The 26,939-nt window shown below is 44.7% G+C and overlaps 1 pseudogene; it reads left to right on the plus strand.

Annotated features, from left to right (window-relative positions):
• The first annotated feature begins 451 nt into the window (after positions 1 to 451).
• LOC144253495 (putative ATP-dependent DNA helicase DDX11-like protein 8) overlaps positions 452 to 26,939 on the plus strand; it is a 28,528-nt pseudogene continuing 2,040 nt past the window's right edge.

Raw genomic sequence — 26,939 nt, forward strand, 5'->3', positions numbered from 1 at the left:
CAGAGGAAAATTAGTTTGAGGAGAACAAAGATGAAATAAATATGGAGCAGAGAAGTTTCTTGAAAACCTTGGCTTGTCAAGGAAAGACAAATGTTGTGGTCTTAGTGTTGGGAAGATGGTCCAACTAGAGCTCGGTGGCAATTAAGAGAGCTCTTCTGGTCTGGAACCAAACAGCAAACATTTATTTCTTGAGGCCAGAAACAGTAGTAGGGAGCAGATCTGGTTTGTACTAGAAATGGAGGCTAGGATGAAATAAGCACATGCAAGCTATCTGTAAAATAGGGCTGTGTATGTTCACTGTGCCTTCTAAACAAGCTGAACTGATAATTCTTTGCTTTGTGCCATGGTTTTATAGGCCTTCACAACAGAGGGAGAGCAGCTTTGGCATGCCAGTACTGCGTGGCAGAGGTGTGGGAGAAGGATGCTGCCAAAATGGAACCACAAGCAACAGCCTTGGTCCCACTGACGCCTGTTTTCAAGAGGAAAGCTGTCAGCCTTCCACAGAGGCATCAGAAAGGTATCCAAGCAGCAGTGAAGTTGCAGGGGGATTTGGCTTAGGGACTTTCCTAGGCTGCATTCTGCTATAGCCATTTCTGATGAATGTTGCTAGATGTTTTGCATGATTTTGGTATGGCATCTTGAGGATACACACATGGTAAAAAGAACACAGTCTTTGTTTGCAAAAAGGAAAAAAAAATAGTACAAACCAAGGAGAAAATTCAGTGACAAGTATTATGGCTTTTTAGTATGGCATCTCTGTAGTTTTCAAACCATTTCTTCTCTCATGGGAGAATAATCACATTTCTTTTTCTTTTTTTGTCCTCAGGACCATGACTAATAAAACTCAGGAAGTTGTTGGCATCCATTTCCCTTTTCCCTTCCCACCATATCCCATCCAGAAAGACTTCATGGCAGAGCTGTACCAGGTTTTGGAAGCTGGCAAGATTGGGATATTTGAGAGTCCAACAGGCACAGTGAGTATGAGTGGTGAAGAACCATAATTAACACAACTTGGAGGGAGCCTGACTTGCTTTACTGCCTACCTCTGCAGAGATTTTCATGGTTTGAAGTTAGGCAAAGTAGTCGCTCAGTTTATCTTTCTGAGTAATAGTCACTTTTGTATTAAATTATTGAATACAACTCCAGGGTCTGAAAAACACTAGGCAACCTACAATTTAAATGGCAGAACTTCATCCATAACACAGAAATATTCCAGATTTTTCTGGCACCTAGCTGCTTCAATTGAGGAACATGAAAATGACTTTGGATTTTTCACAGATTAAAGAAATAGGTCTGGTCTTCAGGATCTAGGTTACTGAGTGCTCGAGGGATTTGACCAAGTTTCTTTGAATTTTTATTGCCCAGTTTTTCTATTCACGTCTCTGATTTTTACAAACAGTATCCTATTTGTACTTATGAAAAGAGTATCTTTCTGAGAATATCAATTTTAATAGTATTTGAAGGTTTTTTTTTCCCTTCACCTTGTTTCATTTTGTTTGTTTGCTGTTTTTCCTCTCAGTTTGGGTTCCTTGTGTGGAGGCTATCCTCATGGGGTGAATCTTGTTGTCCTTCTGTTGCTGTTTAAGGACAGGTACCAACAGGGTGGTCGAGGAGTCTGTACAGGTAGCCATCCTGTGATCTTGTAGATTGCGCTGCTTTATTGGGGCCTCAAGGTTTGGGTAAATCCAGAATTTTCCCTGGAGTCATTCAGTTTCTTCAGAAGAGCTCCTATTAGCTTCAGGTGTGGTCCTTCCCTCAGTCCCCTGCTCTCCATCTCTTCCTCTTTCCCTTCCCCACTCTCATCTTGTCTCTCCAGCATGTCAGGTCATCTCTTTGCCTTCAGTGCCAACTGTGGCCCTGCCAGCTTCAGGGCCTTTCTGAGGCTGACTTGCAGGCCCTTGGGCTTTAGAGTCCTCACTCTGCTAAGTCAGTTCCATTTCTCCCTCTTTTTAAAAAAATATCTTTATTTGATTTATTTATTTTTATGTGGTGCTGAGGATCAAACCCAGGACCTTGCACATGCTAGGCAAGTGCTCTACCGCTGAGCCACAACCCCAGCCCTCCATTTCTCTCTCTTTTGCATCTTTCTTAAATTGGTTATTTCCCCTCTTCTATTTTCTTTGTTTTTGTGCTCTTTTATGACTTTGATGCAGCTTTAGTATGTTTCTTTTTGGAAAAGAACTTGGGAGAGTGGACTTCATCCTTGTTTAACCCTCTCAGAGCTTTCCATCTCCATCCTCTGCTCGCTTCCTACTTCTCATCTTCTTCCTCTGCTCAGCCCTTGCATGTTGATGCCTTGGTTCTGTGGCCCTTTGTGAACCTACTCCTATGACTCAGTTGCCCTTTATGTTCTAATATCTTCTAAATCACCTATCAGTGGAACTCTCTCCTGTTGTCAGTGCCCTGGTACCTGCTGATGCCTGGCATCACACCCAGAATGGAGGTGTGTTTTGTTTTTGTTTTTGTTTTCTGCCACGTTTTCCAGTGCATCACTGACTAGAGGGTTCTGCACCTCTGCATGTTCAGCTCTAAGCCCAGGGCTCCTGCAACCAGCAGGTGGTTAGAATAAATGAATTTACTTGACGTAAATTGTTAATCTAGGATGGTACTGCATGAAATAACATTGCTTAAAGCTAAGTATTCTGTGAATGCTTTATTGAGTTTATTTCATTGCTGAGATGAACATTTGGTTATACAGCCTTTTAAAAGGTTTCAATCTACAATTTTTTTTTTGGTCTCTTCATGGAGCTAGGGATGGGACCCAGTGCCTCATGCACACTAGGCAAGTGTTCTACCAGTGAGCTCCACCCCAGCACTCTAGATCTACAATTTTTGTAGATTTTTCTGTATCTTCTTATAGGATATAAAATTGTGGAGCCTCAATTAGTCTTATGTAAGTGAATACTCATTTCCTCAGCTCACTTTCAGGTGAAGGGTAGAGGCTTTGTAACCAGGCATCTGTCCCTGGGTCATTATTATGAGGAAGGGTGGTGCATCTTGCCTGCCTGAGCCCAGTGACAGGTAAAGCCCCTGGCTCCTCAGATCACAGGCAACAGCTGCCCTGGGTTCAGCTGAGGAGTGCTGCCTGGAACTCTGCCATTTAGTTTCTCTCAAAAGCTGAGGGAAATGGTATATGAGGCTTTTCTAAAGCAGTGTGATCCATCCACTAATCAGAAGTGTCATTCTGGCATAGGGCCTTCCAAGATTTGATGAAAGCTGATAGTCTGCATCTTGGCAGAGTGGTAATTTTATTATTACTTATTAATAGCAAAAAAAATAGCTAACTCCAATTCAGTTATCGTGTCCCAGGAATTGTTTGGATCCTGCCCTAAATATTAACCTTTATGTATATTAACCAATTGAATGCTTGTATAAGGAAGATATTACTATTATTATTCCCTTTTATTTATTTATTTATTTTTTGCATATATGGAAATGATTCTTCAGAGGTCAGCCCAGAGTCCTAAAGCTGGTAAGCAGAGGAGCCGGAATATGACCCAGGCAGCCTGGTGGTGGCATCCCTCTCTGCTGGCTGCTTCCCCCGCTGCACATGTTTTACTGCAGTGCACTTAACTGGAGCAGGTCTAGAAATCCACCCTGGATGCTCAGATCCCTTTGGATTAAGCAGGCTCTGAATGCTAACTGCCTAGACAGAAGATTCACCTGAAACCAAACCACCGTCTGGACCCTACAAGTAGCAGCCTTTGGGGCTCACTGCAGTCTCCTCTCTAAAAAAATTGGGTCATTTTCTTAGGGCTCCATAATGAGGTGCCACAGACTGGGGAACTTAAACAACAGAACTCCAAATTCTGACTTCAGGGTGTCAGCAGGTTGGTTCCTTCTAAGGTTTCCTGACAGAAGGATCCATCCAGGCTTCTTTCCTTGGTTTGTAGGAGGCCATCTTCTCCCTATGTCTGATTACATTGCTTCACCTCTGACCTTGTCTTCATCTAGGGTCCATGATCCTGTTTCCAAATAAGACCACATTCTGAGACACTGTGGTTAGGACTTGAGCATGGGAGTTTTGAGGAGATACATTCAACCCAGAACAAGGACTCTTGGGAAATTCTGATCTTTAAATCAAAACCAGAAATGTGGGCATGTAATCCCAGCAACTTGGGAGGCTGAAGCAGGATGATTGCAAATTTGAGGCCAGCCTCAGCTATTTAGCAAGACAGTCTCAAAATTAAAAAAGGGCTGGGGATGTATCTCAGTGGTTAAGCTTCTCTGTTACGTCCCTGGTACCAAAAATAAATAAATAACCTAAGAGTAGATTTTCTAGAGCAGTTGGCTTCCTTTCAAAACGAAACAAAACGCTGGTACTCATGTGACGGGTCATTTTATATTTGCACATCAGTTGCATTGAAGCTGAGAGTCAAGTGTGGCTCTCCTTGGCAAGTATATGAGACTTCATGCTATAAATGTTTTGGCTATAATTCTTTGGGGGGGCAGTTATTTATGTTATATCTCACCACTGTCTAATTAACAATCTGTATTCATATATAACATGATAAACCACTTTAAATTCTCTTTTGGAACAGTGAACTGGTATACTTAAAAAGGCGTTCTCTCCTGCTTCTTGGGCCCAATTCTTATTTCTCCTGTCTTCTTGTTTTTATTGGCTATTCTGTGGCCTATCTTCCTTTCCTCTCCTAGGTGGTCTTAGAGTATCATCTTAATTTTTAAAGCCAGAGCTGCTTTGACACCATACTAAAATGGAGAAAGTCATTTGGGAAGCTTTACATTTTGCTCTGTTTCTAAAGGTCATTTTCTTCCTGTAGGGAAAGTCCTAAAGTCTCATTTGTGGGGCCTCTCCTGGCTCCGTGATTTTGAGCATAAGAAACAACAAGAAGAGGCACGTCTCCTGGAACCTGGAGCTAACCTCTTAGGTGGTGGGAGGGACCAGCCCCCATTTTCCTCATCTTCCTGCCAAGAGCCCCCTGACACCCTGAGGCCTGCCGGGGAACCAGACTGGGTTACCCAGTTTGTACAGAAGAAAGAAGAAAGGGATCTGGTGGAGAGACTAAAGGTGAGATCTTGTGTAGTAAGGAACAGTGGTAATCAAGTAAATGGGCCTCAGCCATTGTCTTGGGCCACGTTTGAGATTTACGTATCCCTTGTCCTTCTCCTTTGCATTGCCTCTTAGCCCTCTTGTCAGTTTTCTTGAATCATTGGTGCTGCCTCTTTCCTGTTTGTTTGAGCTGATGTCTAGGCCTTCTCCAGTCATTACTTCCCTGGGAAAGGATCCTATTGTTGCTCTTGACAATGTGGTTTGGAGGGGTGAGGCTGCAAACTCAATTATGCAGTGAATTTGGTTACTAGTGTGGTTTCAAGAGGGAGGATAGATTCCCTGCACTGAGACCTGCAGAGGTTGAAGGTGTGGCAGGGGCTTCCTAGGAAAGGCATGGTTGGCCTCCTGCTGGCATATCCTTTATAACTGCTTCCCTCTGTAGGAGGAGCAGATCAGGAGGAGGAAGTGGGAAGAGCGCCTGCAGCAGACCCACCACAATGCACAGTTCAAGTATGCAACCAAGCGCCTGGTGAGTGTTGTCCCACCATAGAGTCTAGGCAGGTCACACTGCCTGGAGACTCAAGTGAGTGACCAGGGCCTCAGACTCCTCCCTGTCCCCCACTGGCCACATTCTCCTCACCCAGTAGTAGGACAGCTTGAGTGGTGGAGGCATAGAGCCTGAGAATGGACTTCTCCAGTCAAATAGTGAGGTTTGTGTTAATAGGCCTCCCTGGGTGCTTTGTTCTTGGTGATGGCCACAAATGCAGGCTAACTCCTTCAGGAGGTGGGGGCCCCAGTGCTGAGTCTTCTTCCTCTTCCCACTGCCAATTCTACACAGAGACAAGAAGAAGAAGAGACTGAGAGTCTCCTCCGCCTCAGCAGGGAGATGCTGGCAGCAGGGACAGAGGCAGAGCAACTAGAGCAACTGGAATCTGGGGAGGAGGAGCTTGTCCTTGTGGAATATGAGAGTGATGAGGAGAAAAGAACAGCCCGCGGGTAAGACAGCTGCTGCCACCTCATGCCACCACCCACAGTCATTGGGGACTTCTGGGGAGGCAGCTCTTCCCCCATGCCAGAGACACTTGTGAAGAATCTGCTCAGAGGGAGTGGCAGCCACCTGCCCCTTTTGCTTAAACCAGGAGCCTTCTCAAGGTCCAGTGATAGCTGGCTCTTCTCCTGTGCCTGTCAGTGGCCTCTTATGTATTTACTCAGTTTACCTTACAGCAGCTCAGTGATGACAGTAATTGGAACTGCAGCCCAACTAGGTGCTGTGCCTTGACGGAGGCCACAGGCTAAATAGGTAGAAGGGCTGGGATGTGAACCCAGACAGCCAGGCTCTAGATCCCATGCTCTCAGCTTCCAAACTGCACTGTGTGAAGTTCATGACCCAAACCAAGGAATCCCTAGTTTGAGCTTTTTTTCCTCCTTACGGCATCTGCTGGTCCAGATGCTTAGGTTTCCACTTCACTAGTCACCTGCTGGGAGCACCAGAAAACCCTAAAGAGAACAACTAGGCCATTTCCAGGCCACATAGCCCTTCCTGAGATCCTTTTTTCTTACCCCAGCTTGATTCCACTGGTGCCCTATGAGTGTGTGCTCTAGGTATGGCCTTAGTCGGATGCTGCAGCTTGAAGTCACACTCTAAGTGTGCTGGGCATTTCTGTTCTGTCTGAGGATTTGCTCATGCTATTCCCTCTAAATCATCCTTCTCTCCTCCCTTGGCAAATGCCTTCACCTCCTTTCAGGCCCTGCTCAGTTGTCATCTAAGTGGTCCTGGTTATTAGCCCCATGCTGTGTTTTGCTCAGGAACTAGCTTTGATTGGGTCTGTCTTCCTCTCTCTGACTGGGCTGTGTGCTGTGGGGTAGGAGCCTGGACTTTTAAACTCTTCATGCCCAGGGCCCACAGTGTTTGGCTGCAGCTAGCTGTACTCTGGGCAGGTTAGTTGGACTGAATAATCAGACAGTGGTTAGTTTCAGTCCTTGTAGAAATTCAGAAATGCCAAAACGTCAAAGTCTATAGGTGGTCTAAAGAGGATCCGTGGCCTTCATTTAATTATTTCCAAGTTTGTGTGGAGGTGCATTTTACTGGTAGGAGAGGGCCTATGAGTTTTCAGTCCAGAGGCAGAAGGCCTGTGACCTGCCCCGCCACCTCTACAAAACAATGCCTAAGGGTCCTGACCTAAGCTCCACTATGTATTGGCCATTTCACCTGCAGTCCTCCTGGTGACAGCCAAGATCATGAATGTGGCCCTCTAGGGTGTTGCTGAGTAGGACTTGGAGAGTATACTTCCTGTTTCTGCTTGAAACTTTGTAGAAGAGAAGATTGGGCGCATTAGTTTAGATTTCTTCCTCATAAGTACTGTCATCCTCTGAAAAGTTTCCCCTGATTTTCCCTCCTGTGCTAAAACACACCCCAAGACTCTGGAGGGAAGAAGGATGATGGCATCACTGGTGGTGGGGAGGAGATGCTGGGATCTGCACTCCAGCAGTTCGGGGCAAGGATGAGAAAATAGACCTTTGACCCTTCCCTGAGGGTGATGGGGAAAATCCTGAGTGTCCCATAAACCCTTCCCAAAGGTGGCTTTGTAGCTTCTACTTCTTCCCTAAAGTCCGTTGGAAACAAGGTAAAGAACTGAGAGGTGTTTGTGAATATTAGAGGAATAAAATGCTTCTTAGGGTCTGGGCAAGAGCTGTAATCATGTAGCTTAGCTTCCCCAATTTCTGATACCCTGGTGTTTTCAGAGAGACGTGAGCCTCTGAGGACATTACAGATTCCTCATACAAAACTTCTGTTGTGCAGTTCTTTACATGTCCTTCCCCTCACCTAGATCCTGCTGACCTTGTCTGACTTGTGATGAGTAATTTAAATCCAAGCCTTTGAGACAAAACTGACAATTGTTGTTTATTGATCAAGAAGCCAACCTTGTAAATAACTTTTCTAATGGTACCAGGCAATTGCATTTCTGCTTAAAAAAGAAAAAAACTCATTCATGGTGAACAAAGCATTTCTATTCCATATGATGCTCCAGTAGATGGCATGAGTCTATAAGAGCATTTTCTGTTTTTAAGCAGCCTCAACTGATAATGTTGGCTAAATTTATCTCCTAATTTCAGTGCCAGTGGGCTTCTCATTCACTTTTGGGAAGGGAAGTCTGAAGCACTGAGAAGAGTAGAGGTTTGGTTACAAGTGACAGCATCTTTCACTTATTGAGTTGGTTGGTTGTGACTTCACCAGGAAATGTCTGTGAAATTCTTACTGCTGCCAGGCTCTGAGTAGGGCCCGGAGACTCAGCAGACACAGACCTTCTTGCTGCCCTGTACACATGACAGGAGACAGATCAGGAATATGTGGCTTTGAATGAGATGTCACAGTGAACAGGTGCAGATTGCCATGGGGTATGTCAGGGCAGCAGACCTACTTCAGGTTGTCAAGGCAAGAAAGGCCATGTTGATGCTGAGATCTTAACATGGAGCAGGAGTTAGTACAGTCGGGGAGAGAGCCTTCTAGGCCAAGAGAACAATTTGTCCAAAGTCCCTGAAGAAATCAAAATTCTCTTGGAAAACTGAGGGGAGTGTAGTTTTCTACAGGGTGGACAGTGGGAGGAGAGGAGCCCACTATGACTCTCAGAGTCAAACACCCAGTCTCCAGCATTTCAGCTTGCAACATAGGTTTGGGGACGTGATGCCCTTCCCTTTTTCTCTCCACATTTCCCTGGGTTCCACAGTGGCAGTGGAAGCTGGGCCTGGAGCCTGCCTGAGTGTCCTGAGCCAAGGAGTACCTGCTGCTTTGGTAGAGGCTTGTTGCTGGGCTGCTGCTCTGTGTTGTCCTTCAGGCTCAGCGCTCACACTGAAGCTTTGTGGGCTTCTCAGGAAAGGGGCTCCACTCTACTTACCAGTGATGTTTTGTAGTTGACCTGAGTTTGCTGAGGGAAGCTATTCTGTGTTCTGTTGCTCTCACAGAGTAGATGAGGATGAGGATGACCTGGAGGAAGAGCATATAACTAAGGTAAGATGCCGAGTCCTTGTGTATGTCTGTGTGTGGGCCTGAGTCAAGGGCTCTCTGCCTCTGACGAGAACAAGAAAGTCACTGCAGCAGCTTCTTAGCCTTCTTTCAATGAAGAACTTAAACTCACAGGCTTCATGGTTTCCCAGGCCCAAAGATTGGCCTTTTGTTAACTTACCAGAAGGGCCTGCTCCCAGGGCCTGGGCATGTTGCCCCAGATCATTGAAGGCAGCTGTTCGGGGCCAAGGGCTCCAGTGGTTTGTCTCCAGTGGGCAGTGGTACAAGGTGAGGGGTGGGACAGGGAAGAGCACATTGCCTTTGGACTCTCCTGTGTGTGTTTCTTCTCGATTGTATTCATGTTTGCATGGAGTGCAGTGAGATATGGCTATGATACTTCTCAAATTTTAAAAATATTTGAAAATATTTAAAAATTTTAAAAATATTTGATTTCTGTTCAAAGTAGATATCTCCCCCCCCCCATTTTTCTCTTTTCCTCTTCTCTCTCTGCTAAATCCCAGAGTAGAAAGAAGGTATTCAGCTCCACCTCTACCTCTTTCTTCAGGGGGACAATCTTCCCCTGACATGCTCTCCCCAGATGATTGAGGAATCTTTGCCATGTTAAAAATCAGCTCTGGGGAAATCATCCTTCCTACGATCACAAGCCCTTCAGAGTGGTTGGGTTAGAAGATGGGCATGACTTATGGGAGGAGTGGCCTCTGGGCATTCCCTTGAACTAGAACTTTAGGTGGCCTGTGCAGTTCCTAGTCCCCTCATCAGATGAGATGTGATGTGAGATGACATTATCTTGCCTCAGGTGTGTGCTTTACAGCCACTCTTCCTGTCTCCACAGGGTTTAAAGCCATGGCATCCCTCTATGTGCAGAGAATATTTGGGGATGTTAGAGTCCCCTCTTTGAAGTCCCCTTTTTTTCCCTTGACCAGATTTATTACTGCAGTCGGACACATTCCCAGCTGGCCCAGTTTGTGCACGAAGTACAGAAGAGCCCCTTTGGCAAGGAAACCCGGCTCGTCTCCCTTGGCTCCCGGCAGGTTAGCAGAGGCAGATGTCCCAGCCCAGGTGCCATTCAGCTTCCTCTCTGTGCCTTTATCTTCCAGGCATAGAAAGTCGATGGGGCTGAGGCTGGCTGAGCAGTAGAAGCACAGCCCTGTCCCTGGCCCTACCACCCCTTATTGGGAGGAGGAGAGGCCAACAGGGCAGGTCTACTGGTTGCTTGCATGTCATTTAGCCAGCACCATTTCTTTGCCTCTTTTTTGCTCCTATCTTGTAGAACCTTTGTGTGAATGAAGATGTGAAAAACCTGGGTTCTGTGCAGCTTATCAATGACCGCTGCATGGAGATACAGAGAAGCAAACACGGTAGGCACTAGGACTGTGATGGGGTTTGACCAGGGACGTGGTAACAAGGCAGAGCAGGCCCTGGTTCCCTCCTGAGGGCCCCTTCTTGGGAAGGCGTACTTATTTCCTAGGTCAGTGTCAAGTTCTAGTCCTTGGAAATACTTTTACAGGCTCTTTACAGAGAACACAAAGTACAGTTTCAGAGTTTTCTAATGAGACCATTTGGAAGGGTCCTATAGACCCCACCTGGTGGGAGTGGGTCTCAACATCACCAAACATACTCTTGGCTCCAGAGAGAGTTGTTCTTCCTGTCATTGTTCCCCTGCACCTATACCACCTGCAGAGAAGAAAAACAGAGCTGAGGAAGACAAGCCAAAGAAGAGGCGGCAGGAGACCAAGGCTGCCTGCCCCTTCTATAACCATGAGCAGATGCAGCTTCTCCGGGATGAGATCCTGGTGGAGGTGAAGGACATGGAGCAGCTGGTGACCCTTGGGAAGGAGGCTTGGGCCTGCCCTTATTATGGGAGCCAGTTTGCTATCCCTGCAGCCCAGGTAAGTACTCCGGAGGGGGAAGAGGTAGTTCTTGGCTGTAACTGGAGCTGCAGGCCATGAAGCAGTTCCTTGTTCCTCTTTAGTTTGAGAGGATGCCCCCACTATGGCTAGGCTCAGGTCATACAGCATACTGATGCCACCTAACCATTTTTTTCCAGAATGTAGGGTCAGGGGAGGCCCTTGGAGCCTTAGTGGCTTCGGGCTTCAGGGCCAATTGGCATTTTGGGGGGATACCAGATAGAAGCCAGGAAAGAGTACATTTCTGAGAAACTACAGTGAGAGGAGCCTTGGGGGCTAAGATGAAGCTCAGTAGCAGGAGTTCAGTCCCTTCCCTCGATTCTCTTCAGTCAGATCATCTCCAATTTTACTGTTTCATATACTTGACATCGTACATCAAGCTCCTGAGAAAAGGTCTATTGCTATAAATGCTACTCTGCTGTAACTTTCTCACTTGAATATCTCTACTCATGGTCCAGACTGGAAATAGAACAGGTCACGTCAGGACTTAGGTGGGCTGGGCAAGTTCATTGCAGGTTGAGCCCTGTATCTCTCCCCCTCCAGCTGGTGGTGCTGCCCTATCCAATGCTGCTGCATGCTGCCACCCAGGAGGCTGCTGGCATCCGGCTGCAGGGCCAGGTGGTCATCATTGATGAGGCACACAACCTGATTGATACCATCACAGGCATCTACAGCACAGAGGTCACTGGTTCCCAGGTGGGTTGGCCTCTCTCTGTCTTACCTCTATAGATACCTATACCTGGAATTCCTTGGAACATGGGGTTGGGCAGAGGCTGCACTGAGCCAAGGTACTGGTCTTGGCTTTCCATAAAACTGTGGGGACCCAGCTTATTTCATTGCTTTTCACCTGCCCATGTCATCCTGGGCCCTTCCAGTCCAGGATGCTACTAATGTTCTGTCTTAGCTGGGATGGTGGCATGAGGGAAGCAGGACTCATCAGTTGTGATGGTGCTCTGAGGAAGGCACAAGATCTCTGTAATCTACTCTCTTATGTATTGCATACTATACCAGGTCTCTCTGCTCTTTATGCTGACCTTACAGTGGGATGGTAAGTTTACTTAGGAGTTTGCAGATTCAGAGAGGGTTAATCAGTTGTGCCTAGAAGCGCACAGCTCAGGTGGGAGCCAGGATTTGACCACTGGTTTTTGACCATGAAACTCACTGAGCATCTACCATCTGTGCTGACCAAAGCTTGGGTTGACCTTAGGCCAGGATGCAGTGGTTACCTGGAACCTCACTCTTAGTAGACTACAAGTTTTTTTCCCAGCCCAGTAAAAACCAGCAGGGAGATGGCTTGAGGGATTCTCCCTCATGTTTTGACAAGGCCCATAGCAGACATGAAGCAGAACCTCCTTTTCCTCTCTTTCAACAACCTCAGCCCAGGGGCCTCAAACCATGCCTTTACATGAGCCTCACTTTTGCTCCCCATCACCTTGACCTTCCTGTGTGTGCTGGTGGGCATTTTCTGTACATGGTCTAAGGTTTCACCTGGATAGCCCCCTCCGTTCTTGGCCAGAGCCTGGTCTGCCTTCACACCGTTGTCTGTGTTCTCTCCCCAGCTCTGCCAGGCCCATTCCCAGTTGCTCCAGTATATGGAAAGATATGGGTGAGACACTTACCCTCTGAGGTAGATGGGAGAATTCTGCTCAGTTTCAGTGGCCTCACAAGTCAGCCTCCAAGACTCTGGCTTGGGCTCAGACCGGGCATCGGCTTTCTGCTCAGGTCCTAAGTCCATTGTGGTATGTCCTTCATGAGACCTAGGCTGCTTGGAACAGAACAGCTGGCTCCGAGGGCCCTGGGCCTTGGCCAGCCTTTTTTTCTAGGGAGAATTTGTAGTTTGTGGCCCAGCTTGAGAGGTAGCAGAAAGACAGGCTGTGGCTGGGGGCAGATGGAGGGAAGCTGCTGTCTTGAGTACAGCCACGTGATGTCTGTTGATTTCTCCTCAGGAAGCGTTTGAAGGCCAAGAACCTGATGTACATTAAGCAGATTCTGTATTTGCTGGAGAAGTTTGTGGCTATGCTGGGAGGTAGGAGAGCACCTTCCCCAGGCTCACCCCTGGCCTGCAAAACTTGTCGGTCTTTGTCCTTGGATGCCGGTTAGGGCTCCTAGATCTTCTGTGCCCTTTAGGATTGTCTGGGTCATTAATTTAGGAAATTCTCATTCCTTTTTATTCTAGTTGACTGATTTTCTGTTTTTTAGAATCCTCGTTCATTTGCCCAGGTTCTGAATCCTTTTATTTTGCCAGACAGTACTCTATGGGTGCAATAATAATACATTATACTATTAAATTAATGACACCTTGTGACATAGTTACTGTCCTGGGGTGTTTTCAGAGCATTTTTATATGTATGCTCTCATTTGCCCCTGTGAGGAGAGCAGGCCAGGTGTTTTAGCCCTCATTTATAGATGAGTAACTAAATCTCAAATCAGGACCTGCCTATGGTTGATGAGCCCAGTGAGTGAGCCTTCTGGTTCCAGGCCCAGGCTTCTCATGCTAGTCTGTGCTGGGATCCTTTCCTTTGTCAGATGGTAGTGCCTTTGAAGGTTTTTGTAGAAAGTAAAGTTCCTGAAACCCAGTGGGGTTTTCTGGAAGGATCTCATCCTGTATTGCTCTTAGATTCTATCTCTGCCTTGGCCACAACACCATATGGCCGAGGGCAGCTTGTGCTTGTTCCTGTGCCCCTGTCTACCTGGGGCTGAATGAAATCGCAAGGCTTTGTGTTCCTTCATGGAACCCCCTGCCCTCCCTGGCTTTTTTGCATGCTATAAATAACCAAAAACAAACAAAAATATGTTTGAATATGGATGTTCTTCTTAGTAGGTACAGTGTAGAGCGAGAAGACGGGGAAATGGGGGTCAGAGGACCACTATCCTGACCTATTTACATTTTCTTTTTTTTAGGGAACATTAAGCAAAATCCTAATACACAGAACCTCTCAAAGACAGGTGAGGGAGTTGCTCTTCTAGGGCCCAGAGGGATCTGAGCCACTTCTAAGCTTTAATCTGGGACCAAAGCTAGGGGCTTCAGGGCAGATTCCCAGCGCCCTTCATTTGTCTGCTCTTAGGAACAGAGCTGAAGACCATCAATGACTTCCTCTTTCAGAGCCAGGTGGACAACATTAACCTGTTCAAGGTAAAGGCCCCCACCCCCCCTTTTTTTTTTTTAAATCTTTGTTTTATTTATTTTTATGTAGTGCTGAGGGTTAACCCAGTGCCTCACACATGTGAGGCAAACGCTCAATCACTAAGCTACTACCCCAGCCCCCGCCACCACTTATTAGCACATCAGGTTTCTTTCTTATTACTGCCTATAGGCAGACACTGCATTAAGACTATGGGAGAAATAAAAAGCAAATTCCTTCTGTAGTTGAGTAGTTTAAGGTCTGAGAAACCAAAACATACATACAATAATTACTTAACCCTTCAAGTAACATATCGGCAGGAACCAAACAGTCTAGGGTCATGGGGTTTCCAGCTTGGTAAAAAGAGAGGCTCTTCTTTGTACCTTACAGGTCCTCCCCACCCCTCTCCCACGTCCCCCCTCCCCTTTCCATCTGTCTTCAGACACAGTCTTTCCCCTGGACTTTAGGATAGAAGCAGTGAGCTGATTAAAGGAGCATGATCCTGGTTCCATCTGGTAGGGCTGAGCTGAGTGAGAATGGTGCTGGTGCCGCTTGACCCATTGACTCCCAGTTGCAGCCTTGGGTTCAGTCACAGCCACAGATGTTTCTTACTCTAGTCCTGAATGTCCAGGATTCTCCTAATGGGGTACAGCACTGTCACTGGGATGACAGCCTACGATTACAAATTGATAACCATGATCACCTTCATGGACAGAGTACTTACTACATACTGGGGCTGTGTGCTGGGTCTGTGATTCCCAGGTGGATGTGCTGTTGCCATTTGAAAACAAAGGAAGCCAAGGCTCAGGGAGGTTGCTCAGGAGGATAAGGAGCCCAGGACTCACCCCAGTGCATCAGTGCAGAGTGGACGAGTGCACATTTGAGCCCAGCTGTACTATCTTAGACTGTCCCTTTCTGCCCACCTTTCTTCAAACCAGCTTTCCCCAATTAACCCCTTTTGGTCACTGTCAATGCCATTTTCCCATCAAACACCCTGGAAATCTGAGTCATCCTTGGTACTTTTCTTCCCTTTGTGTCCTATAGCTAAATAGTTGTCAAGCTCCGTGGCCTAAAATAACTCTGGAATTATCCCAGCTTTTCCCTCCCAGCGCTGTGACTTCCGTGCAGGCTCTATTTGCTCCTGCTTTCTTCCTGGCCCCTGCTTGCTTCTGTTCTCACCTCCTTCCTTTCATTTACTTTACAAGGTACAATTGAGTGGATCTTAACTAAAGATGTCACTCTATTTATTTATTTATTTATTTATTTATTTTTTTAATCAAGCCCATGGCCTCCTATATACCATGCCAGTGTTCTACCACTGAGCCTTTTTTAAAAATTAAATTTTGAGACAGGATCTTCCTAAGTTGCCAGGCTATTCTTTTTTTTTTTATTGGTCGTTCATAACATTACATAGTTCTTAATACATCATATTACATGGTTTGATTCAAGTGGATTATGAACTCCCGCTTTTACCCCGTATACAAATTGCTGTATCACATCAGTTACCCTTCCATTGATTGACATATTGCCTTTCTAGTGTCTGATGTATTCTGCTGTCCGTCCTATTGTCTACTATCCCCCCTCCCCTCCCCTCCCCTCCCCTCCCCTTTTCTCTCTCTACCCCTTCTACTCTAAATCATGTCTTCCATTTGTATTCTCTTGACTTACCCCTCCTTACCTCTTATATGACATTTTGTATAACCCTGAGGATCGCCTTCCATTTCCATGCAATTTCCCTTCTCACTCCCTTTCCCTCCCACCTCTCATCCCTGTTTACTGTAAATATTCTTCTCAAGCTCTTCGTCCCTACCCTGTCCTTGTTTACACCCCTTATATCAAAGGAGTCATTTGGTATTTGTTTTTTAAAGATTGACTAGCTTCACTTAGCATAATCTGCTCTAATGCCATCCATTTCCCTCCAAATTCTATAATTTTGTCATTTTTTAATGCAGAGTAATACTCCATAGTGTATAAATGCCACATTTTTTTTATCCATTCATCTATTGAAGGGCATCTAGGCTGGTTCCACAGTCTTGCTATCGTGAATTGAGCTGCTATGAACATCGATGTAGCAGTGTCCCTGTAGCATGCTCTTGTTAGGGCTTTAGGGAATAGACCGAGAAGGGGAATAGCTGGGTCAAATGGTGGTTCCATTCCCAGCTTTCCGAGAAATCTCCATACTGCTTTCCAAATTGGCTGCACCAATTTGCAGTCCCACCAGCAATGAACAAGAGTGCCCTTTTCCCCGCATCCTCTCCAGCACTTATTGTTGTTTGACTTCCTAATGGCTGCCAATCTTACTGGAGTGAGATGGTATCTTAGGGTAGTTTTGATTTGCATTTCTCTGACTGCTAGCGATGGTGAGCATTTTTTCATGTACTTGTTGATTGATTGTATGTCCTCCTCTGAGAAGTGTCTGTTCAGGTCCTTGGCCCATTTATTGATTGGGTTATTTGTTATCTTATTGTCTAATTTTTTGAGTTCTTTGTATATTCTGGTTATTAGGGCTCTATCTGAAGTGTGTTGAGTAAAGATTTGTTCCCAGGATGTAGGCTCCCTATTTATCTCTCTTATTGTTTCTTTTGCTGAGAAAAAACTTTTTAGTTTGAGTAAGTCCCATTTGTTGATTCTATTTGTTAACTCTAGCGCTATGGGTGTCCTATTGAGGAATTTGGAGCCCGATCCCACAGCGTGTAGATCATAACCAACTTTTTCTTCTATCAGATGCCGTGTCTCTGATTTAATATCAAGCTCCTTGATCCATTTTGAGTTAACTTTTGTGCACGGCGAGAGATAGGGATTCAGATTCATTTTGGTGCAAATGGATTTCCAGTTTTCCCAGCACCATTTGTTGAAGATGCTATCCTTCCTCCATTGCATGCTTTTAGCCCCTTTATCAAAAATAAGATAGTTGTAGTTTTGTGGATTGGTTACTGTGTCCTCTATTCTGTACCATTGGTCCACCCGCCTGTTTTGGTACCAGTACCATGCTGTTTTTGTTACTATTGCTCTGTAGTATAGTTTGAAGTCTGGTATCGCTATACCGCCTGATTCACACTTCCTGCTTAGTATTGTTTTTGCTATTCTGGGTCTTTTATTATTCCATATGAATTTCATGATTCTTTTATCTATTTCTACAAGATATGCTGTTGGGATTTTGATTGGCATTGCATTGAACTTATAGAGAACTTTTGGTAATATCGCCATTTTGATGATGTTAGTTCTGCCTATCCATGAGCAGGGTATGTTTTTCCATCTTCTAAGGTCTTCTTCTATGTCTTTCTTTAGGGTTCTGTAATTTTCATTGTATAAATCTTTCACCTCTTTTGTTAGGTTGATTCCCAAGTATTTTCTTTTTTTGGGGGATATTGTGAATGGAGTAGTTGTCCTCATTTCCGTTTCAGAGGATTTGTCGCTGATATACAGGAATGCCTTTGATTTATGCGTGTTGATCTTATATCCTGCCACTTTGCTGAATTCATTTATTAGCTCTAATAGCTTCTTTGTAGACCCTTTTGGGTCTGCTAGGTATAGAATCATATCATCTGCAAATAGTGATAATTTAAGTTCTTCTTTTCCTATTTTTATGCCTTTAATTTCTTTTGACTGTCTAATTGCTCTGGCCAGTGTTTCGAGGACTATGTTGAACAGAAGTGGTGAGAGAGGGCATCCCTGTCTTGTACCAGATCTTAGAGGGAATGCCTTCAATTTTTCTCCATTCAGAATGATGCTGGCCTGTGGCTTATCATAGATTGCTTTTACAATGTTGAGGTATGATCCTGTTATCCCTAATTTTTCTAGCGTTTTGAACATAAAGGGATGCTGTACTTTGTCGAATGCTTTTTCTGCATCTATTGAGATGATCATATGGTTCTTATTTTTAAGTCTATTGATGTGGTGAATAACGTTTATTGATTTCCGTATATTAAACCAGCCTTGCATCCCAGGAATGAATCCTACTTGATCATGATGTATAATTTTTTTGATATGTATTTGAATCCGATTCGCCAGAATTTTATTGAGGATTTTTGCGTCAAGGTTCATTAGAGATATTGGTCTGTAGTTTTCCTTCTTTGATGTGTCTTTGTCTGGTTTCGGAATCAGGGTGATGTTGGCCTCGTAGAATGAATTTGGAAGTTCTCTCTCTTTTTCTATTTCCTGAAATAGCTTGAAAAGTATTGGTGTTAGTTCCTCTTTAAAGGTTTTGTAAAACTCTGCTGTATACCCATCCGGTCCTGGGCTTTTCTTAGTTGGTAGTCTTTTGATGGTTTCTTCTATTTCCTCTATTGTTATTGGTCTGTTTAGGTTGTCTATATCCTCCTGGCTCAATCTGGGCAGATCATAGGACTCAAGGAATTTATCAATGCCTTCACTATCTTCTATTTTATTGGAGTATAAGGATTCAAAGTAATTTCTGATTATCTTCTGTATTTCTGAAGTGTCTGTTGTGATATTGCCTTTTTCATCTCGTATGCTAGTAATTTGGGTTCTCTCTCTTCTTCTCTTCGTTAGCATGGCTAAGGGTCTGTCAATTTTATTTATTTTTTCAAAGAACCAGCTTTTAGTTTTGTCAATTTTTTCAATTGTTTCTTTTGTTTCAATTTCATTAATTTCAGCTCTGATTTTAATTATTTCTTGCCTTCTACTTCTTTTGCTGTTGTTTTGCTCTTCTTTTTCTAGGATTTTGATATGAAGTATGAGATCATTTATTTGTTGGTTTTTTCTTTTTTTGAGGAATGAACTCCAAGCAATGAATTTTCCTCTTAGAACTGCTTTCAATGTGTCCCATAGATTCCGATATGTTGTGTCTGTGTTTTCATTTAACTCTAGGAATTTTTTAATTTCCTCCTTGATGTCTTCTAAAACCCATTGATCACTCAGCAACCTATTGTTCATTCTCCAGGTGATGCTTGCTTTTTCCTTTCTTCTTTTATCATTGATTTTCAGTTTCATTCCATTATGATCAGATAAGATGCATGGTATTATCTCTACCCCTTTGTATTGTCTAAGAGTTGCCCTGTGACATAGTATATGGTCTATTTTTGAGAAGGTTCCATGTGCTGCTGAGAAAAAAGTGTAGCTACTTGATGTTGGGTGGTATAGTCTATATATGTCAATTAAGTCTAGGTTGTTAATTGTGTTATTGAGTTCTATAGTTTCCTTATTTAACTTTTGTTTGGAAGATCTGTCCAGTGGTGAGAGAGGTGTGTTGAAGTCTCCCATGATTATTGTATGTTGGTCTATTAGACTCTTGAACTTGAGAAGAGTTTGCTTGATGAATACAGCTGCACCATTATTTGGGGCATATATATTTATGATTGTTATGTCTTGTTGGTGTATGGTTCCCTTGAGCAGTATGAAGTGTCCTTCTATATCCCTTTTGATTAGCTTTGGCTTGAAATCTATTTTATTAGATATGAGTATGGACACTCCTGCTTGTTTCCGCGGACCATATGAGTGATATGATTTTTCCCAACCTTTCACCTTCAGTCTATGTATATCTTTTCCTATCAAATGCGTCTCCTGTAGACAGCATATTGTTGGGTCTTGTTTTTTGATCCATTCTACTAGCCTGTGTCTCTTAATTGGTGAGTTTAAGCCATTAACATTTAGGGTTATTATTGAGATATGGTTTGTTCTTCTATCCATATTTGTTTATTGATGTTACTAAACCTGATTTGTTATCCTCTTTGACTACTTTCCCCCCTTTACTGTCCTACCTCCCATTGTTGGTTTTCAATGTTGTTTTCCATTTCCTCTTCCTGTAATGTTTTGCCAAGGATTTTTTGAAGAGATGGTTTTCTAGCTGCGAATTCTTTTAACTTTTGTTTATTGTGGAAGGTTTTAATTTCATCTTCTAACCTGAAGCTTAATTTCGCCGGATACACGATTCTTGGTTGGAGCCCATTGTCTTTCAGTGTTTGAAATATGTTATTCCAGGATCTTCTAGCTTTCAGAGTCTGTGTTGAGAGATCAGCTGTTATCCTGATTGGTTTACCCCCTAAATGTAATCTGCTTTCTTTCTCTTGCAGCTTTTAAAATTCTCTCCTTATTCTGTATGTTGGACATCTTCATTATAATGTGTCTAGGTGTGGATCTCTTATGATTTTGCACATTCGGCGTCCTGTAGGCTTCTAGGATTTGGGATTCTGTCTCAATCTTCAATTCTGGGAAGTTTTCTCGTATTATTTCACTGAATAGACTGTTTATTCCTTTGGAATGGAGCTCTGTGCCTTCCTGTATCCCAATGACTCTTAAATTTGGTCTTTTGATATTGTCCCATAATTCTTGGATGTTCTGCTCATGGTTTCTTAGCAGACTTGCTGAGCTGTCTATGTTCTTTTCCAGTTGAAATACTTTGTCTTCATTGTCTGATGTTCTCTCTTCTAAGTGATCTACTCTGCTGGTAGTATTCTCAATTGAGTTTTTAAGTTGGTTTATTGTTTCCTGCATTTCTAGAATTTCAATTTGTTTGTTTTTTATTACCTCTATCTCCCTGTGAAATTGATCTTTTACTTCCTGGATTTGTTTGTCAATGTGATCTTTCATTGTCTGATTTTGCTGTCTCATGTCTTCCTTGAGACTCCAGATCATCTGAAGCATATATATCCTGAACTCTTTATCTGATATTCCATCTGTTGCAGCTATTACCTCTTCTAAAGTTGAGTTGACCTGCATTGCTTGTGGTCCTTTCTTTCCTTGTCTTTTCATACTGCTCGCGTTTCTTTCTGCTTGGTGCAACTGTTGTGTTTTGAAATTTACCCCCTATTTATTTATGTTGCTCTTGTATACTTGAAAAGTCTCCCTTGCAGGTGCGGGCGGCGGCTGTGCCCCTACTCCAATTGGGGTGACGTGTCTACCACGCTGGCGGCTCTCTGGGCCTGTTCCGGGAGTGGAAGGCGGCTCTGCTCTGTCCCTATTCCAATTGGGGTGTCGTGACTACAATGCTGGCAGGTCGCTGGGCCTGTTCCGGGCGTGGGCGGTGGGCTTGGCTGGCGGGATTCCACCTAATGGCAGTCCCTAACCTCCCTGCTTGCTAATTAATGGCTTCTCTGAGGCGCCACGCCTTCTGTAGCTGCGGGGCAGGCCGCGCGAATCAGTTGGCCTGGATCTCCGGGGTCCTGCTGCTGGCTGTTTTGATGTTGCAAGCTGTTGGAGAGTGGTGGTGTATTCTTCAGCTTTCCCGGATGGTGGCCGCTGACTGTGCCAGGCTATTCTTGAGCTTATGATCCTCCTGCCTCAGCCTCCTCTGGGGTTACAGATATGAACCACCACACCTGGCTAGGATGTCACTGTTTTGTAGAAATCTTTTATTTATTTTTGGTGCCAGGGCTTGAACCCAGGAATGTTTAGCACTGAGCTACATCCCCAGCCCTTGTTTTGAGAGAGGGTCTCACATAAGTTACTTAGTGAACTTGCTAAGTTTCTGAGGTTAGCTTTGAACTTGGGATCCTCCTGCCTCAGCCTTCCAAGTTGCTAGGATTATAGGTGTGCCCAGCTTCTTTGTACAAATCTTCCCAGACTTCAGTCTTATCAACTTAGCATTCCTCGTCAAGACCAATCTACACATGTTCACCGCCAACTAAGTTGCACTCCAGCCTTGCTTGAAATGAGCCCCAAGTTTCTGTTCTTTGTGCCTTTGCTCATAGATTTTTAAATTATTATTATTATTTATATTTTGGTACTGGGAATTGAACCCAGGGGCACTTAAGCACCGAACCATGACCCCATTTTTGAGATGGGGTCTCAGTAAGTTGATTAGGGCCTCACTAAATTGCTGAGGCTGGCTTTGAACTTGAAACCTCCTACCACAGCCACCCAACTTATTGGAGTCACAGGTGTGCATAACCATGCCCAGCTGAGTCTAAATTCTTTGAGGCCCAACTTACATGATATCACTTGGAAGGAAAATAGAGGACGTATAACTTCTGTCGATCACCCTTAGATCAGAGCTATTGAGGTGTTGGTGAGAAGGTTGTATCTGTGATTTGGCAGAGCCCCCACCTTGTGAGCCGCTCTGTTTGGTGGTTGGGATGACTGGTTTCTCATGTAGATTATAACTCGCTTCTTTGTGACACACGCGTGCCATCGATGTTGGTTTTGCAGGTTCAGCGGTATTTCGAGAAGAGAATGGTCAGCAGGAAGGTAACCCCCTTTACTGTGGCTCCAGAGGGAACCAGTGGCGCCCTGCCTGCTGCCTCACTGCTTCCCTGTCTGGCCCATGGATTCATCTCTGTCTTCCCTCTCCATGGTGGGAACTGTTTGTGAGCTGGGCGGGCTGTAGGCTGTGGGGTCACCACTCATACTGCTTCTCATTCTTCCATCACCCTTTTTCCTCCCTACCCAGCTCTTTGGCTTCACAGAACGCTATGGAGCAGTCCTCCCATCTTCCCGGTTGCAGCCCAAACTGACTGGGTTTCAGCATTTCCTAAAGAGCCTGCAGCCTGGTGTCACCAAGGGTGAGTTGGGAGGGTGGAAAAGCAGAGCCAGCTGCAGGCTTAGGGTAAGGATGTGGACCTAACTTCAGAGCACCTTCTCCCTGTCCTGCTTTGTACAGCTCCTGCAACCCCTGTGGAGGAGGATGAGACCAGGGCCCCGTGGCCCACTTCCCCATTGATGCACATCGAAGGCTTCCTTGCAGCTCTCACCACTGCCAACCAAGATGGCAGGGTCATCCTGAGCCGCCAAGGTAATTAGCTGTTTACTTAAAAGAACTGGGGTCATGGTTCGGTCAGGCTCATTTCCCAAGAAAGAGAAAACCTGATGGGGCCAGGGAATCAAGCCAGAGACTTGACACATCCTGTACCTGCGTAGCATAGAATGTTGGCTGGCCTCCCATGGCCTGGGGCAAGCAGGGTTCCTAGGGAGCCAGGATGCAGAGATGCTGGGTCCTCGCAGACAGCATTGCTGGAGAACCCTATAGCCCGGTGTTAAGATTAGGTGGGCTTGGATTCGAGTCTTGGTTCCATCACCTGCATGCTATGTGACTGACCAGTTTCTCTCTGCACTTAGTTTCCTCTTAGAAATTGGAAACGTAGGAAGGAAGACAATAGTACTGTCTACTTCGGTGGGTTGTGCTGGAGATGAAATGAGGTTGTTTTTATTAAAGAGAAAGATATAGCTCATGGACTCAACTCGAGCCTTGCTCAGGCTGTTCCCAACCTTCTCCCCATGTGTGTGTATCTCTTTTCAGGCAGCCTCAGTCAGAGCAGCCTCAAATTCTTGCTCCTGAATCCAGCTGTGCACTTTGCCCAGGTGGTGAAAGAATGCCGGGCAGTAGTCATTGCAGGTGGCACCATGCAGCCGGTAAGGACACCAATCCCAGCCTCTGGTGTCCCAGGTATTGGGATGGGGCAGGCAGGGGCAACCTTGCACACCAAGCCTCTTCCCTGTCAATCCCCTGGACCTCCACACCAGGAAGGGGTCAGCTCATGCAGGCCCAGCAGTGTCCGCTAGGTGGCACTGCTGTACTTTTCCTGTCTGGGCTCTGGGTGTAGGTGGGGGCACCACTGCTTCCTCTGGTTTCTGAAGCCTTCTGCAGTAATCGGAACTCTACGGTGCCTCCTTGCCATTCCCTTTCTGCACCCATCACCAGAGGTATCAACCTGCTCTTGTAAAAGTATTACATTTTAATTCTTATAGAAAGCAGAGAGAAGTAAAAATGGGAAAAAATAGAACATAATTTCACCAACGGAAGATTTATGTTGGCATATATCTTTGTAATAGTCTTTTTTACATATAATTTTTATATGTGTGCATACATATTTTAAAAACAAAAAATGGCATTCTAGATGCTGCTAGTAATTGCTTTTTCACTCAGCAACAAAATTTCATAAACATTTTTCCCTGACAGCAAGTATAGATTTATTTCATCATACTCTAGCTGCACTGGATTCCAGTTATATGAATGTGTTCTGTTTCATGTAACCACTCATGTTTTGTTAGACATTTGGGCTCTTCCCAGTTTTTCTCTGTTTTAAACAGTACTGGGTAAATATAACTGGATCTCTGCATGGGGATTATTTCCTTAGCCTCACACTCTGAAGAGAACTCACTGGCTGGCTGACTGCTCAGAGCCTCAGGCAGTGGTTCCCCGCCTCAGATCCCTGTGGGAATCACCCATGTGGCTTTCTTTTCATTCTGTTTGACTAGATTCATAGATTTGTATTCATCCCATATATTAAAGTTTGTAGTCATTATTGTGTTTGACTCAGATCATCCCAAATTTGGCTGATGGGAGGAGCCCCTCCTGCCACCCCATAGTCTTGGAATGCCTTCTTTACTTCTGGACAACCAGATGTCCCAGACTGAACTTACGTTTGCCTGGCTCCACAGTGGGGTCATTCCATTTCTCCAGAGTTTCTGGTTTCTTTCAGTGGGGGGCAGTATGTAAAAATCTGGGTACTAGGGTGACCCTGATGCTTCTGAGTTATCATTGTTCCTGGGTATTTCAGCAGACAGACCTAGGAAATGTGCTTTCAGAAGCACAAGTCTGTATTGATGCTTCTAATCAAAATCAAAGAATCAATGTATATGACCCCTAGCGCATGGTAGAATAAATATATAATTACAAGAAAAAATGTTTATGACATTTGATGCTGAATGAACATTTGGTTTCTTATTAATATAACTACTTATTTGTTCAATCCCACAATATACTTAAAAGTTTCAAAATTATAAGACAACACTATTTCTAACTGATCCAAGTTTCATTTTTTAAGATTTCTTTGCTCTGTAAGAATATAAAGTCATTTGAAATCAGGCTTTTCTTTTGTGTGCTTGCTCACAGTCTGACAGGTCACTAGGCTTTTGTTTTTGTTTCCAACTTCAGAGTTTGCTTTTTCATTTTTGATTTAATTCTGTCCATATCTCACTCCCATCCCTTTAAAAAATATTTTTTTAGTTGTCAACGGACCTTTATTTTATTTATTTGTATTATTTATTTATATGCAGTGCCGAGAAACAAACCCCATGCCTCACGCATGCTAGGCATCCACTCTACCCTGAGCTACAACCCCATCCCCCACTCCCATCCCTTACCAGCTGGTTCTTCACCCCCATAAAGTAATCATTTTCAGTAGCTAATGCTTTATCTCTTCATTGTCGTAATTTGGAGTGTTTTTGCTTTGTTTGCAAAAATAAGCATATATATATATATATATATATATATATATATATATATATATATATAGTTTCCTTTTTAAATAACATCAAAGGTATGATGATAGTTGTTTCTTACCTGTGTGTCCTGGCAATTCCATCTGTTAGCACTAAAGATGGTCATTCTTCACTGGATGTAGCAGGGCTAGTTCAACCAGTCTCTTATGGGCAAATAACTTCCAAAGAAAAATCCTTATGTGCAGGTTAATTGGTATTTATAGGCTGTATCATCAGAGTAGATCTTAGATATAGGATGCCGATTAAAAACTACATCTAACTTGCTAAATACTGTCAGATTCCTCTGCCCAAGGATGGCAACTATTCTGTATCCTACCAACAATATCTAAGAATGCCTATTTCTCCACAGAGTGATTAAACTCTTGGATTCTTGCCAGTTTGATAGGTGAAAACCCTGGAGGTTCTTATTCAGTGGTTTGAGCTAGGACCTGGCACTTGGATTTTTTTTGAAATCCCCTCTGGTGTTTTTTTGTTTTGTTTTGTTTTAGTGCACAGCTAGGTTGAGAATCTCTGTGCCAAATTGGCCAAATTTCCTTTGCTATTCCCACAGGTTGTCTAATGAGGCTGCCAACACTGGATGTCATTAATGGTTGTTTTTTTTGCTAATGTATCACCCACCTTTTCTTTCAGGTCCTATTTCTACCATACTGGCTGCCTCCTGGCCCAGACTTCTCTGCTCTCTGTGCCAGGGCTCTACCCTCACCCATGGACCCCCAAGTCACGGCCTGAGGTTCCTTTTCCTCAGCCCTTGGAGGTCACAAAGTCTTGACATTGTGACCTACAGGTGTCTGACTTTCGAGATCAGCTGCTGGCATGTGCTGGGGTGGAAGCTGAGCGAGTGGTGGAGTTTTCCTGTGGTGAGGATCCATGTCCAGGGTGGGACAAACCAGGCACACTCTGGCCCCAGTAGTCTTGGTTTTGCTGCATGCGAGACCCAGGGCTGAGGAGACCACAGGATAGGGGCCTTGCCTTCTCCAGCACACTTCCCCTTGCCCTTACACTCTGCCCCACCATCAGCATTGCCCACTGTTATTGTGGCAATGGGGTGGGTGGGTAGGTATGTTATAAATCTTCCTCATCTGGGAGACAGGTTAGGAAAACACCCTCCCTGGACTTTGCCTGGCAGAATAGTCTGCCAGGTTCTCATCCCCTTCCTGGGTCTGACCAGGCCACGTGATCCCTCCAGACAACATCCTGCCCCTCGTCATCTGCAGCGGGCCCTCCAACCAGCAGTTGGAATTCACATACCAGAAGAGAGAGCTGCCTCAGATGGTGAGTGCCAGCAGCAGCCTTCCTACAGCCCTCCTAGGGCAGGGGAGAGAGCTCTTGGGTGGGTGGTCCTGACTAGTCCTGGCACAGGATGAGTAGGATCTATAGATGTTTATCAAGGAAGGCCTGAGCCATTCCCCTACCCCTTAGGCTGGTAAGTAAACTCTCTTATAACCTTCATGTATCCCTTTAGTGTGGAATGAGAACACTGCTCATTTCCTTTGGTTCTATGGTCCCTTGGTTCTATGGGCCCCTGCCCGGACCAGGGTTGCAGGTTTTAGGCACATCTCCAGTGGCATGCCTGGAGTGTTCAGTGCCCGGCTTATCATGGATGATGTCCTTTGGGACATTGGGCGTTGGTGAACCAACATTATATTTTATCACTGGGATGCTGACATTGGGACATGTGCCATAAAGGTGGGCAATCACCA

Source organism: Urocitellus parryii, chromosome 3, assembly GCF_045843805.1.
Source record: "Urocitellus parryii isolate mUroPar1 chromosome 3, mUroPar1.hap1, whole genome shotgun sequence".
NCBI lineage: Eukaryota > Metazoa > Chordata > Mammalia > Rodentia > Sciuridae > Urocitellus > Urocitellus parryii.